Source organism: Nycticebus coucang, chromosome 18 (genome assembly GCF_027406575.1).
Source record: "Nycticebus coucang isolate mNycCou1 chromosome 18, mNycCou1.pri, whole genome shotgun sequence".
Taxonomy (NCBI): Eukaryota; Metazoa; Chordata; class Mammalia; order Primates; family Lorisidae; genus Nycticebus; species Nycticebus coucang.
In genome coordinates, this window is record NC_069797.1 from 61,794,183 (window position 1) to 61,806,591 (window position 12,409).

General features: G+C 38.9%; 1 protein-coding gene across 4 annotated transcripts in view; it reads right to left on the bottom strand.

Annotated features, from left to right (window-relative positions):
- KANSL1 (KAT8 regulatory NSL complex subunit 1) overlaps positions 1 to 12,409 on the bottom strand; it is a 212,374-nt gene that overhangs the window by 46,210 nt on the left and 153,755 nt on the right. The window lies entirely within an intron of this gene.

The window sequence follows — 12,409 nt, forward strand, 5'->3', positions numbered from 1 at the left end:
AGACAACTAAGAGGAAACTGAAATGCAGTTAACAGCTGTGTAACTCTGTAGTATATGCTGAAAGCTTGTTTTCTAAAAATTATATTTTGTTCAAAAATATACGTGCGTGTGTGTGTGAATTTTATTAGGGAGTAACTACTGTCTTTTTTTTGTAGAGATAGAAAAAGAGCCACTTTATGGCTCTCGGTAGAGTGCGGTGGCATCACACTGCTCACAGCAACCTCCAACTCCTGGGCTTAAGCGACTCTCCTGCCTCAGCCTCCCGAGCAGCTGGGACTACAGGTGCCTGCCACAACGCCCGGCTATTTCTTGGTTGCAGTTCGGCCGGGGCCGGGTTTGAACCCGCCACCCTCAGTATATGGGGCTGGCACCCTACCAACTGAGCCACAGGAGCCGCGCAGTAACTACTGTCTTAAAGACTATTCATATCAAGTACTTTTTATTTTATTTTGTTTTTTTGTATTTTTTAAATTTTTTCAAATTAACATGAGGGTCCAATTTTTAGGTTACACTGTTCTCACTTCCAGAATAAAGCTCCATTTGTAGAAGAGCCCCTCACTGAGGGTGTATGTTATACACCCTAACAATGTGCACATCAGGTGAGATCCTGCCTCATGTCCTCCCTCCTTCTGCCAAACGTCCTCCCCTTTTTCCTACTCACTTCCCTTTACTGGCAAACTGGACTATAGTAGTGTTTTCTTGTTCTAATAAGCATGTAATCATTTATATATTGATTTCATGTTAGTATGGAGAACACTGGATATTCATTTTTCCATTCTTTGCGATACTTTATACTAAGAAGAATACATTTCAACCACATCCAGGTAAATGTAAAAAGATGTAAAATCTCCATCTTTTTAATGGCTGAATAATATTCCATGGTATGCATATACCACAGTTTGTTGATCCATTCATGGGTTGATGGGCACTTAGGTTGCTTCCACAACTTGGCAATTACAAATTGAGCCACAATGAACATTCTAGTGCAAATACAAATTGAGTATTTTTTAGAATATAAAAATAAATTACAGAGATGGAAGAAGAATATGAAAAACATTGAATCCTAATATTCAAAACAATTTGTGTAATTTATTAGGTTCGAAAGGAAAGTGCCAGCTGTGAGTGCCAAACACACAGCACTCCAGAAGAACAGAGAAACAAATCTGCATATCCAGCCACCTCAGTTCTGGAAGTTGTAGAAATGCGAAGGAAAGGGTGAGGTCTTTGCATCCTTGCATAACAACTGATTTGGGGGTATTATGAATTCTGCTTCCTATAACCACCACCAGTACATTTCAAGGCCCATTCTATTTTTCAGTATTGCTGAATTCCTTTTTGATCTTCACATCTGCCCAAGGAGAAACACCAAAGGATGTGCAGACCTAAAAAACAGTTCTAGACAAGTACCAAAAAAAGAATGGATTGGGAAGATATTTTAAAAGTTTTAATACAAATCATCCTAAATACCTGATCAAAATACATACACAGGACAAGTCATGTAGTCATGTTACAATGAGCGAACATTGGGAAAATGTCCTGTCTTCTTTGCTGGATACCCTGTATATGTAGTAATGTATAATGTATCAACAACTGTAGTCAAAGCAATCAAAATTATGATAAATTTGGTACATAGACTACTGATTTCCCTTGGAAAGCAATATAGCATTATGAAGATATTCATATCTTCTGAGAAAATATTTTAACCAATCTTAAAAATCTACTCTGAAAGAAAAACTCAACAAACACTGCAGTATCTACTCAATAATTTATTCATTTATTTCATTTTTTTAAAGAGACTTTATCACCCTTGGTAGAGTGCCATGGCGTCATAGCTCACAGCAACCTCCAACACCTGGGTCTAGGCGATTCTCTTGCCTCAACCTCCCAAGTAGCTGGGCCTACAGGTGCCTGCCACAACACCTGGCTATTTTTTCATTGCTGTTGCAGTTTGGCAGGGGCCAGGTTTGAACCCACCACCCTTGGTATATGGGGCTGGCGCCCTACCCACTGAGCCACAGGTGCCACCCCTACTCAATAATTTAAATGCTCCACATCTGAGGAAAAGTTATAAACGTGGTATACAAGATCAAAATATTAAAAACCATTCCCCTAATGCCAGACAAGTATTTAAAGAGAAAAAGTAGTCTTTTACATAGAAACAGAAACCGTTTTAGAAAAGGGGGTAAATTTAGTATTTTAATATAATTGTAATTAACTAAAAATCTACATACATGACAAAACAGAAAGTATAGCAGGGAATTTCTTTATAGTATTTTTATATTTAAAAAACCAGATAATACCTTCTGAAGATTTACTATACAGGTAGAACCCTGTCAATATGGTATATATGACAAAAGACAAGAAAATCAAAACTATTAAGATTCATGATGGCAATTAAGTAGCAGATATGTGACTTCAGATTTAAAGAAGTTTCCTTTCAGTATAAAAATGCTGTCACTATGCGCTTTTTACTAGCACAGCAATCTAAAGAATGTCTGCCAATTTTATATTCACGTATATAGCTTTTAGCATTAACTTAAGTGGCAGTTATCTGAATTACATATGCATATAGTCTACAAGGTACCATGCTTACATGATGGGTGATTCTCCCTTTGATTAAGTTTTTCTGGTAGATCTGTGAGATCTAACAGCAAGAACTCTGGTCAAGACCAAGTATTGCCATTCTTCAACAAAATCTCTCAAAACAATTTTCTTTCTTACAGAAAGTTTAAAGAAGTAAAAGCACAAGCACCCATAGCAAACTACTGCTTATATAGTCTGTCTTGTTTTTCTCTTTCTTTCTTCTTCTTTTTTTTTTCTTTTGTAGAGACAGAGTCTCACTTTATGGCCCTCGGTAGAGTGCCATGGCATCACACAGCTCACAGCAACTTCCAACTCCTGGACTTCAGCGATTCTCTTGCCTCAGCCTCCCGAGTAGCTGGGACTACAGGCACCCGCCACAACACCCGGCTATCTCTTTCTTTCCTTTTTTTTTTTGAGACAGAGTCTTATCCTGTTGCCTAGGAATACATGCCATGGCAATCAGTCTAGCTCAAAAGCAACCTCAAACTTCTTGGTTCACGCAATCCTCCTGCCTCAGCCCCCCAAAACAGCTGGGACTACAGACACCTACCATCACGCTTGGCTACATTTTCTTTGAGACAAGAGTCCCACTTTATTCCCCTTGGTAGTGTGCTGTGCGTCACAGCTCTGAACAACCTCAAACTCTTGGGCTTAAGTAATTCTCTTGCCTCAGCCTCCCACGTAGCTGGAACTACAAGCACCCACCACAACACCCGGATATTTTTAGAGGTGAGGTCTCGCTCTTGCTCAGGCTGGTGTCAAACCCGCAAGCTCAGGCAATCCATCTGCCTCAGCCTCCCAGACTGCATCATAACCCCAAGACTACTTTTTCTTTTTTTTTGAGACAGAGTCTTACTTCCTTGCCCTGGGTAGACATTCACATTAACCTTTGCCCTGGTTGCTGTTAGCTATGGCACCCAAGCAAAGTTTAGATTTCCTTTGGAAAATCAGTAACATTCACATCAAAGATTAATAATATTTATATATTACACATTTGTAAGCATGAAAAGTTTCAGGCTTGCCTCAAACTCTTGAGGTCAACCAAGTCACCCACCTCGGCCTCCCAGAGTGCTAGGTTACAGGCATGAATCATTGCGCCCAGCCATAGCTACTTCTTTTTTTGATGCTTAGTAGATGGGATCTTGCTTTGCTCAGGTTGGTCTCAACTGAGTTAAAGGATTGTCCCATCTCGCTGTCTTGTTTTTCATGCTTACAATGTGTAATGTATATTTAAATGTTATTAATCTTTAATGTTACTGATTTTCCCAAGGAAAACTAAACTTTTCTGGGGTAATTCAAATTAAAATTGAAGTCAATAGGCAGAAGAGAAATCTTGCCGGGCACATAAAAGCACGGAGATAACATAAAAATCAGAAAGGGACTGTCCTAGGATTACAATCTCCACAATACCAGGAAACATTGAATATTCAGGAGGATCTGCTTAGGTATCTTGGGAAATTCCATAATCAAGTTGAGATCCAAAAGCAGGGAATTTGGGCAAGCATGATCACTCGTTATCAAATACTAGCTAGGAGTTTAAAATATTAACCCCAATATCAGCATTCAATTTGGAAAAAGAAAAACACACAAGCACATTCACACTGCCTTAAGACAGAATGGAGGCCAGGTACTGTGGCTCTCATATAATGCCTGAGAGACCCCAGCAGGTGGATGGCTTGAGCTCAGGAGTTTGAGACCAGCTTGAGCAAGAGTAAGACCCCATCTCTACTAAAAATGGGAAAAATGAGGCAAGAGGATTGCTTGAACCCAAGAGTTGGAGGTTGCTGTGAGCTATGACACCACTGCACTCTACTGGGGTAACAGAATGGGACCCTTGTCTTAAAAAAACAAAAAGACAAAATGAACATTCCTTATCTTCGAGTCTAAAATGCTGCAGAGTATATATACTTCAGAAATGTTAAATCCATGTACTAATTTAAGTTTGATCGTTGCTACTCCAGTGATTTGCAACATTAGTTTTTAAAAAACTAAAACATGACTCAAGATATCTGTCATGCAATAAAAAAGTATAAAAAGAATGAAAGAATTTAAGACTCTCCCACTCAAAGGATAGAAAAGATCACAGAAGTGTCCATTTGCATTTTGACATACAAATGTACTGAAGGTCTATGCATCAGACAGCCAGAAAGAAAAGAAAAACTAAAGTGGTAGGTAAGAGTGTTTCTGTCATCCCTTCCTCTCCAAAGCAGGGCCCCAGGGGATTAATTACCTTTTGGAACAATCTACCGCTTGGACTTAGTAAGAAGGGTTGTTAAACTATTCCTCTCCCTCCCCACCATCAAAGGGCCAGGTATACAGCATAAAATAACAGTAAGGAGATTCAAATTTGTTGTTCACATAAAACAGGCATCTGTCTGATTCATTACTTCACCCTCTTGGCCAGACCATGTAAGTGTGACAAAGAGTGTTTGAAGAAAAGCTGATATTAAAAAGTTTTCACAGGGGTGGGTTTTTCTGAGGTCTAAGAACCAATGTCCACTAGATTTGTTTTACCAGTAAGTAAAGTAAAGGGGTTTAAAAAAAAAAAAGAAAGAGGCACACATTTTAAAACACACCAAAATTAAATTCTAACTGCAAATATGCATATATATTTTTACTTTAGTCATTTAATTAATGCCATGTTACACCTGCTTGAAATATCATTTACTTAAATGCATCACATTCATTTGGCTAGAAAATCTATTTGGTTTTGGTTAGTTATTCTCTGAGAAACATAATTAAAATGGGGGTTAGGGTAACTGGGTGACAGGAATTAAATTTTCATTCCTAACTCAAAATAAATTAGTTTTTTACTTTGTATAAATTATTGCATGTCTCAAGCTCCCCATTTCCATGAAACTCTGTATAGTTTTACTTAAAATTACCAAAATACTGCTGGCCAATAAATAATAAACTGGTCATTTCTACTAACTAGCACTATGGCCATGAAGTTGTGCTATACCATGTGTGGAATGTTCTGAAAATTGCACTTTTGCCAAGTTACTTATCTGGCCTTCAATCTCTGAATAAAATGGGGCTATTACATCACTTTCCTGTGTCTGCAGATTGAGGATAAAAGATCTATACATCTACATGAGAACAATTTTGAATTAGCATATTTTCAAAAATTTCAATTAGCATAAAGCTGTTTTAAGTCCAATGGCTCCTAAAACTAAGATTTATATTTGCCAACACTGCTGAAAGAATGTATCTGAATCTCAAGAAAATACAGCAATTGGCTCGGTGCCCGTAGCTCACTGAGTAGGGCGCTGGCCACATACACCAAAGCTGGCGGTTCAAGCCCAGTCCGGGCCTGCTAAACAAAAATGACAACTGCAGGGTGGCGCCTATGGCTCAAGCAGTAGGACGCCGGTCCCATATGCCGGAGGTGGTGGGTTCAAACCCTGCCCCGGCCAAAAAAAAAAAAAAAAACTGACAACTGCAACCAAAAAGTAGCAGGTGCCTGTAGTCCCAGCTACTTGGGAGGCTGAGGCAAGAGAACTGCTTAAGCCCAAGAGTTTGAGGTTGCTGTGACACAACACTCTACCAAGGGCAACATAGTGAGACTCTGTCTCAAAAACAAACACAATACAAATAAAATAATATAAAAATATAGCAATTATGGACGGTGCCTGTGGCTCAGCAAGTAGGGAACCAGCCCCATATAGTGAGGGTGGCGGGTTTGAACCCAGCCCTGGCCAAATGGCAACAAAAAAAAATAGCCGGGCGTTGTGGTGGGTGCCTGTAGTCCCAGCTCCTTGGGAGGCTGAGACTAAGAGAATCAGCTAAGCCCAAGAGCCAGAGGTTGCTGTGAGCTGTGATGCCACAGCACTCTACCCAGGGTGACAAAGTGAGACTCTGTCTTTAAAAAAAAAGAAAGAAAAAGAAAAAAAACAAACAAAAATACAGCAATTACAAAAAGCAGTCCCCCTCCGCCCCCAGATACAGTCTCATTTTGTCATCCTCAGTAGAATGCCATGGTGTCATAGCTCAAAGCAACCTCAAACTCTTGGGCTCAAGCAATTGTCTTATCTCAGGTACCTGCCACAATGCCCAGATATTTTTTAGAGACAGGGTCTTGCTCTTGCTCAGGCTGGTTTCGAACCTGTGAGCTCAGGCAATCCACCCACTTTGGCGTTAGTATTACAGGCATGAGCCACCATCCTTGGCCCCACAAAAAAGCAGTTTTATAAAAAAAAATTTTTTTTTTTTGAGACTGAGCCTCAAGCTGTCGCCCTGGGTAGAGTGCAGTAACATCACAGCTCACAGCAACCTCCAACTCCTGGGCTCAAGCGATTCTCCTGCCTCCGCCTCCCAAGCAGCTGGGACTACAGGTGCCTCCCACAATGCCTGGCTATCTTTTGGTTGCAGCCGGCATTGTTGTTTGGCGGGCCCAGGCTGGATTTGAACATGCCAGCTCAGGTGCATGTGGCTGGCGCCTTAGCCACTTGAGCCACAGGCGCTGAGCCAGTTTTATAAATTCTTACCGCTCAACTTATTTAATCCTTAGTCCAACTTACCTTAAAAGGCCCAATTTGTCAGTATCTATTAATACCATGATTCAAACATTTCCCAGTCATTATCCATCCTTTTACTTTCTATCCCGAAACTTTTGTCAGCCCATGTACCATCGCTGTCCCCGGCAACTGCAAAACTTCCAGGAAAAGTATTCCTGCTTAACCAATGGCACAAAGAACTTTAACAGAAATATAGCTTAACATTTTTAGCATGCCTTTCTTCTGAGAAAACATCAGTCCTTCACTTAGTAGTTCACTTGTTTCTTCAATCACTTCCATAAGTAGGGTGAGTAAGAAAAAGGTAAAAGGTCAAGGCTCATTTCACAAATAGAAACATACAGATAACAACATTACTTGTTGGTAGCTATAAAAGCAAAGCTTTTGCAAAATAACGCCCCCAAACCCTCAATGTCACATCCAACCCCCCCCCTTTTTTTTTTGGCAGTTTTTGGTCGAGGCTGGGTTTGAACCCGCCACCTCCGGCATATGGGGCCAGCAACCTACTCCTTTGAGCCACAGGCACTGTCCACACATCCAAACTTTTATGAACTATTTTCCCAAGGGGGGGAGGGGAGTTAAGAAATTCTGCTCTGTTCTGCTCATTTGTGTTAAGTAATACAAAATGGATAATCTAAAAAGTAATGCAATTGTTTGCCTACATGGGGTGAGTGGGAACAGGATGTAGAGAAGAGAGAACGTATACCTTTTAGGACTAAATTTCATCGCAAGTTCAAAAAACAACCTATTTAGTGGTGGGGGACACACGGCTGAGGAAGGAACTAGATTAAAAGCATAGTAGGAACCTAACTGTACCATAAAGTAACAATCACACTGAAAGGTGTGAATGAAAAAAAAAAAAAAAACCAAACCCTAGGTAACTTCAGAAAACAGCATTCTGATTGTATGTAACACCAGCATACGGTATAGAGATACAAACAGCAAACTTATTTCTCAGAGGGGTATGAGATGGCAATTATGAAAGTACTTTAGGGGTACTAGGATAGAACAAGTAACAATAAGGAAGTGGGAAGGCTGTGTTAGACTTGTATGAAGTCATGGTTATATAGAAATAAATAGATGTGTGTCTATGCAAATTTCCTAATTTTGTCTGTTGAGAAATCCTAGAAGCAATGACACCAAGTAGCAATGAGCACAACTAATACCTAGATCCTGTTTCCAAACACTGTTTTCCAATAAAGAGAGAGAGAACTGGAGCAGGTGAAATACATATGACTCTAGAACATCTTCTGGAGCCAGAAAGTGAATACTTCAAAAAATAAGGGGGACGTGTTGAAAGGAACACAGAGACTAATGTGAAAGAGCTCCTAATACCCAAAGTTGAGACAGCTACATAACTGAATGAAGAGAGTAACAGAACAGGATAAAATACCCACAAATCCATTATGACATACATAACTGTGTGAATAAAATGGGGGGGAAGGGGGAACTTTCCCTAACAGAATTACAATTAAGAAATTTAGAAAATATAAAGATCACCATTAACTGTTGTAGAAAAAAGACATCACTGAGCGATAAAACTGTAAGTGAAAATAAAATGAGCAACACTGTCTTCCCATAATATATTCATTACAAAAACGAAAAATACTAACTTTACAGGGAAGAAATCTGGCAGGCACCACAACCCTATCCATCACCAGTAAAAAGATTATTAATACCATGAATCCCTTGATAGGGTACAGAGAGAAAAATAGTATTAACTTCTATGAAAAAGGCATACTCTCTAATAATGAGAAAATATCAGATAGCTCCAACATGAGGAACATTATATGAAATAAATGACCTTACATTATTAGGTCAATGAAAGACAAATCTGAGGAAGGTTCAGACTGAAGGACATTTAAGAGATGTAACAACCAAAAGCAATGTAGGATTCTGGACAACAAAAAGGACACTGGTGAGGAAACTAATAATACAGTAATTCAAATAATTAATAATAATTGGCAGTACCGTGCCAATGTTAACTTCCTGGGTTTGCTAACTGTTCAATGGTTATTACGGAAAGAGGTTAATTAATACAATGGGAAGCTGAGTGAAGGTTATGTGGATACAGTGTTATCACTTTCCCAGGTTTCCTGTAAATCTAAAAATCATTTAAAAAAGGGGGGGGGGGGAAATTCACCTAACATTGAAAAGCAAATTTCAACAACCCAAATGCCCATGAATACATGAATGAATTAATAAAATGTGGTATATGTATACCATGGAGTACTACAAAGCCATAAAAAAGTGATCTTTTTTGACAACTTAGATAGAACTAGAGATCATCTTAAGTGAAGTTTCACAAGAATGGACAAATACCCACATATACTCAATACTAAATTGGAACACGTTAATTAACACTTTTGCACATATCAAAGTAAAACTCAACAAAAAAGAGGAGGGTAAGGAGGGGATGGGAAAATCCACTCCTAGTGGGTACAGCACACACTATCTCAAAGGTACACTTACAACTTTGACTTAGTCTATACAAAAAACAAATTATGTAACCAAAACTCATGTAAGCCCTAATATTCTGAAAATTTTTTAGAAAGCAATTTAATTCATACAGTCTTCATATCAGTTATGGGATAAAGTTAAGGGATTTTGTATTTATCTTAAAATCCATTACCTACGGGCCAAAACATTCAACACTCAATCACAGAATCGTATTTGTAGTTCTCTGATTACTCAAGCCACCCTCAAGCCTGTGTCATATTACACATTAAGTACCCTCCCCACTGGAACTCACTTCCTACATAATTCTTCACTAACTGCACAAGACTCAGAACAAACACACCCTTTCCCTAGGAAGGTACCTTTACTGCCCTGAGAAGAATATTGAGAATTTCTCTCTCCTGTACACTCCTGCAATATTCCTAATGGAAGAACATAAAGCCCTCAAGGGAAGATACCTTATTCTACTTACAGACACATAGGCAGAGCTTTTAACAATATTATACACCAAACGTTAAAAGGCTTCATCTTAGCTCATTGCAACCTCAAAACTCCTGGGCTCAAGTGATGCCCCTGCCTCAGCCTCCCAAGTAGCTGGGGCTACAGGTACAAACCACAATATAACTTTCAAAAAAAAAAACAAAAAACCACTTTTTTGAGAGATAGGGTCTTGCTATATTGCTCGGAATGGTCTCAAACCCTTGGCTTCAAGTAAGCCTCCCGCCTCAGCTTCCCGAAGTGCTAAGATTAGAGACATGAGTGACTGCACCCAGCCAATTTGATTCTTGTTTATAAGACTGTTTTGGCTATTAACCAAAGCACTTCATGTCTCCATTTATACATATTTGAAAATTGTTTCAATTGCCACCAACCCCTTCCTCCCACAAAAATGTCTGCTAGGATTATTGATTGGGTCTGTATTGAATCTACATGTCCATTTGGGAGGTTATTAACATTTTAAAACTGATTCTTCTAAATTCACAAATACAGTGTACATCAAATACAGATGTATATGGTTATATCATCTTTAATCTTTCAGAAATGTGTTTATGATTTCTGTGATAAAGTCATAAATTTCTTTTGTTAGATTTGTTCCTAAATATTTTGTTTCTTGAAGCTACTGCAGACGGAAATGTTTCTCAAGGTCATTTGCCACTTGTTTGCTGCTAACAAATAGAAGAAATATAATTCACTGTATTCTAGAACTATGGCTAAATTCGTGTGATAGCTGTGATAGTTTTTATAGATTCGACAGGGCATTCTGTCTTATGTCTTCGCATAACAGCAGTTCTGCTTTGTCTGTTTCTATGTTTGTCTTTTACTGCCTTTTTTCTTGCTGTATTGCATTGGCCAAGTACATTTTTGTTTTTGCAATGGCCATTGTTCTTGACAGTAGGCCACTGTCTTTACACCAAGTACCATAATGTTGGGCATAGGTTTTTTTTTTTTTTTGAGACAGAGTCTCACTATGTCGCCCTCAGAGTGCTGTTTTGTCACAGCTCACAGCAACCTCAAACTCTTGGGCTTAAGCGATTCTCTTGCCTCAGCTTCCCTAGTAGCTGGGACTATAGGCACTCACCATAATGCCCAGCTACCTTTTTTTTTTTCGTTGTTGTTGTCATTGTTTAGCAGGCTCGGACTGGGTTCAAACCCACCAGCAGTGGTGCATGTGGCCAGCACCCTAACCACTGAGCTACAGGTGCTAAGCCTGGGTATAGGTTTTATGAGGAAGTTTCCTTCTATTCCAAGTTTGCTGAAAGGTTTTATTATAATATATGGGCAATGAATTTTGTTAGAATGCTTTCTCTGCCATCTAGTTGGAACAACTGCATGGTTTTTCTGTCCTTTATTCTGTTAATTACATTTTTGTTTTTTTTGTTTGTTTTTGTTTTTTTGCAGGGGCTAAGGTTTGAACCCGCCACCTCCGGCATATGGGACCGGCGCCCTACTCCTTGAGCCACAGGCGCCGCCCTGTTAAATTACATTTTTGAATGCTACGCCAATGATGCACTCCTGTGACAAACCATACTTATTTATGACATAAAAATATCCTATTTACCTATCAATGGATTTGATTTGCTAATGATTTTAGCTTCTGTGTCCATAAAGAATATTGACTGGAAATATTCTTCTATTGTTTGTCAGATTTTAATATAGAATTATATAATGTTTATAAAGAAAACGATCCCCCCTGGGGGGTGGGGGGAACAAAAGAAAAAAGTGAAGAATAAAAAAAAAAAAACAATCCCTCTTCCACTTTTTTGCCTACCAAGGGAATCATGTGATCAAGAAGTTTCTTTGTGAGGTTTGCAGTTATGAATTTAATTTCCTTAATACAAAGCTACTAATCATACATTTACTTTTCTTAGTTTTGATAACCCATATCCCTTAAGGAATCCGAACATTTCATCTATGCTGCCAAATTTACTCAAATTTACTAACTTTTTGTTTGTAAAACTTCCTTATAAGCATTTTAACATCTATAGGATCTGTGGTGATATCTCCTCTCATTCTTCATACTTCCTTTAGTTTTTCTAAATATTGATATCAGACCTTTCTTCTTTGCTAATGTAAGCATTTAAACCTTATAAATTTCCCTCTTTATACTTACTGCATTCCATAATTTTTTTTTTTGTAAGCAAGAGTCCCACTACTGTGTTGCCCCGGCTAGAGTGCCATGGCATCATCATAGCTCACAGGCAACCTCAAACTCTTGGGCTCAATGAACCTCTTGCCTCAGCCTTCTGAGTAGCTGGGACTATAGGCAGCCAGTTTTTGTGTGTGTGTGTGAGACAGAATCTCAAGCTGTTGCCCTGGGTAGAGGGTTGTGGTGTCACACCTCACAGCAACCTCAA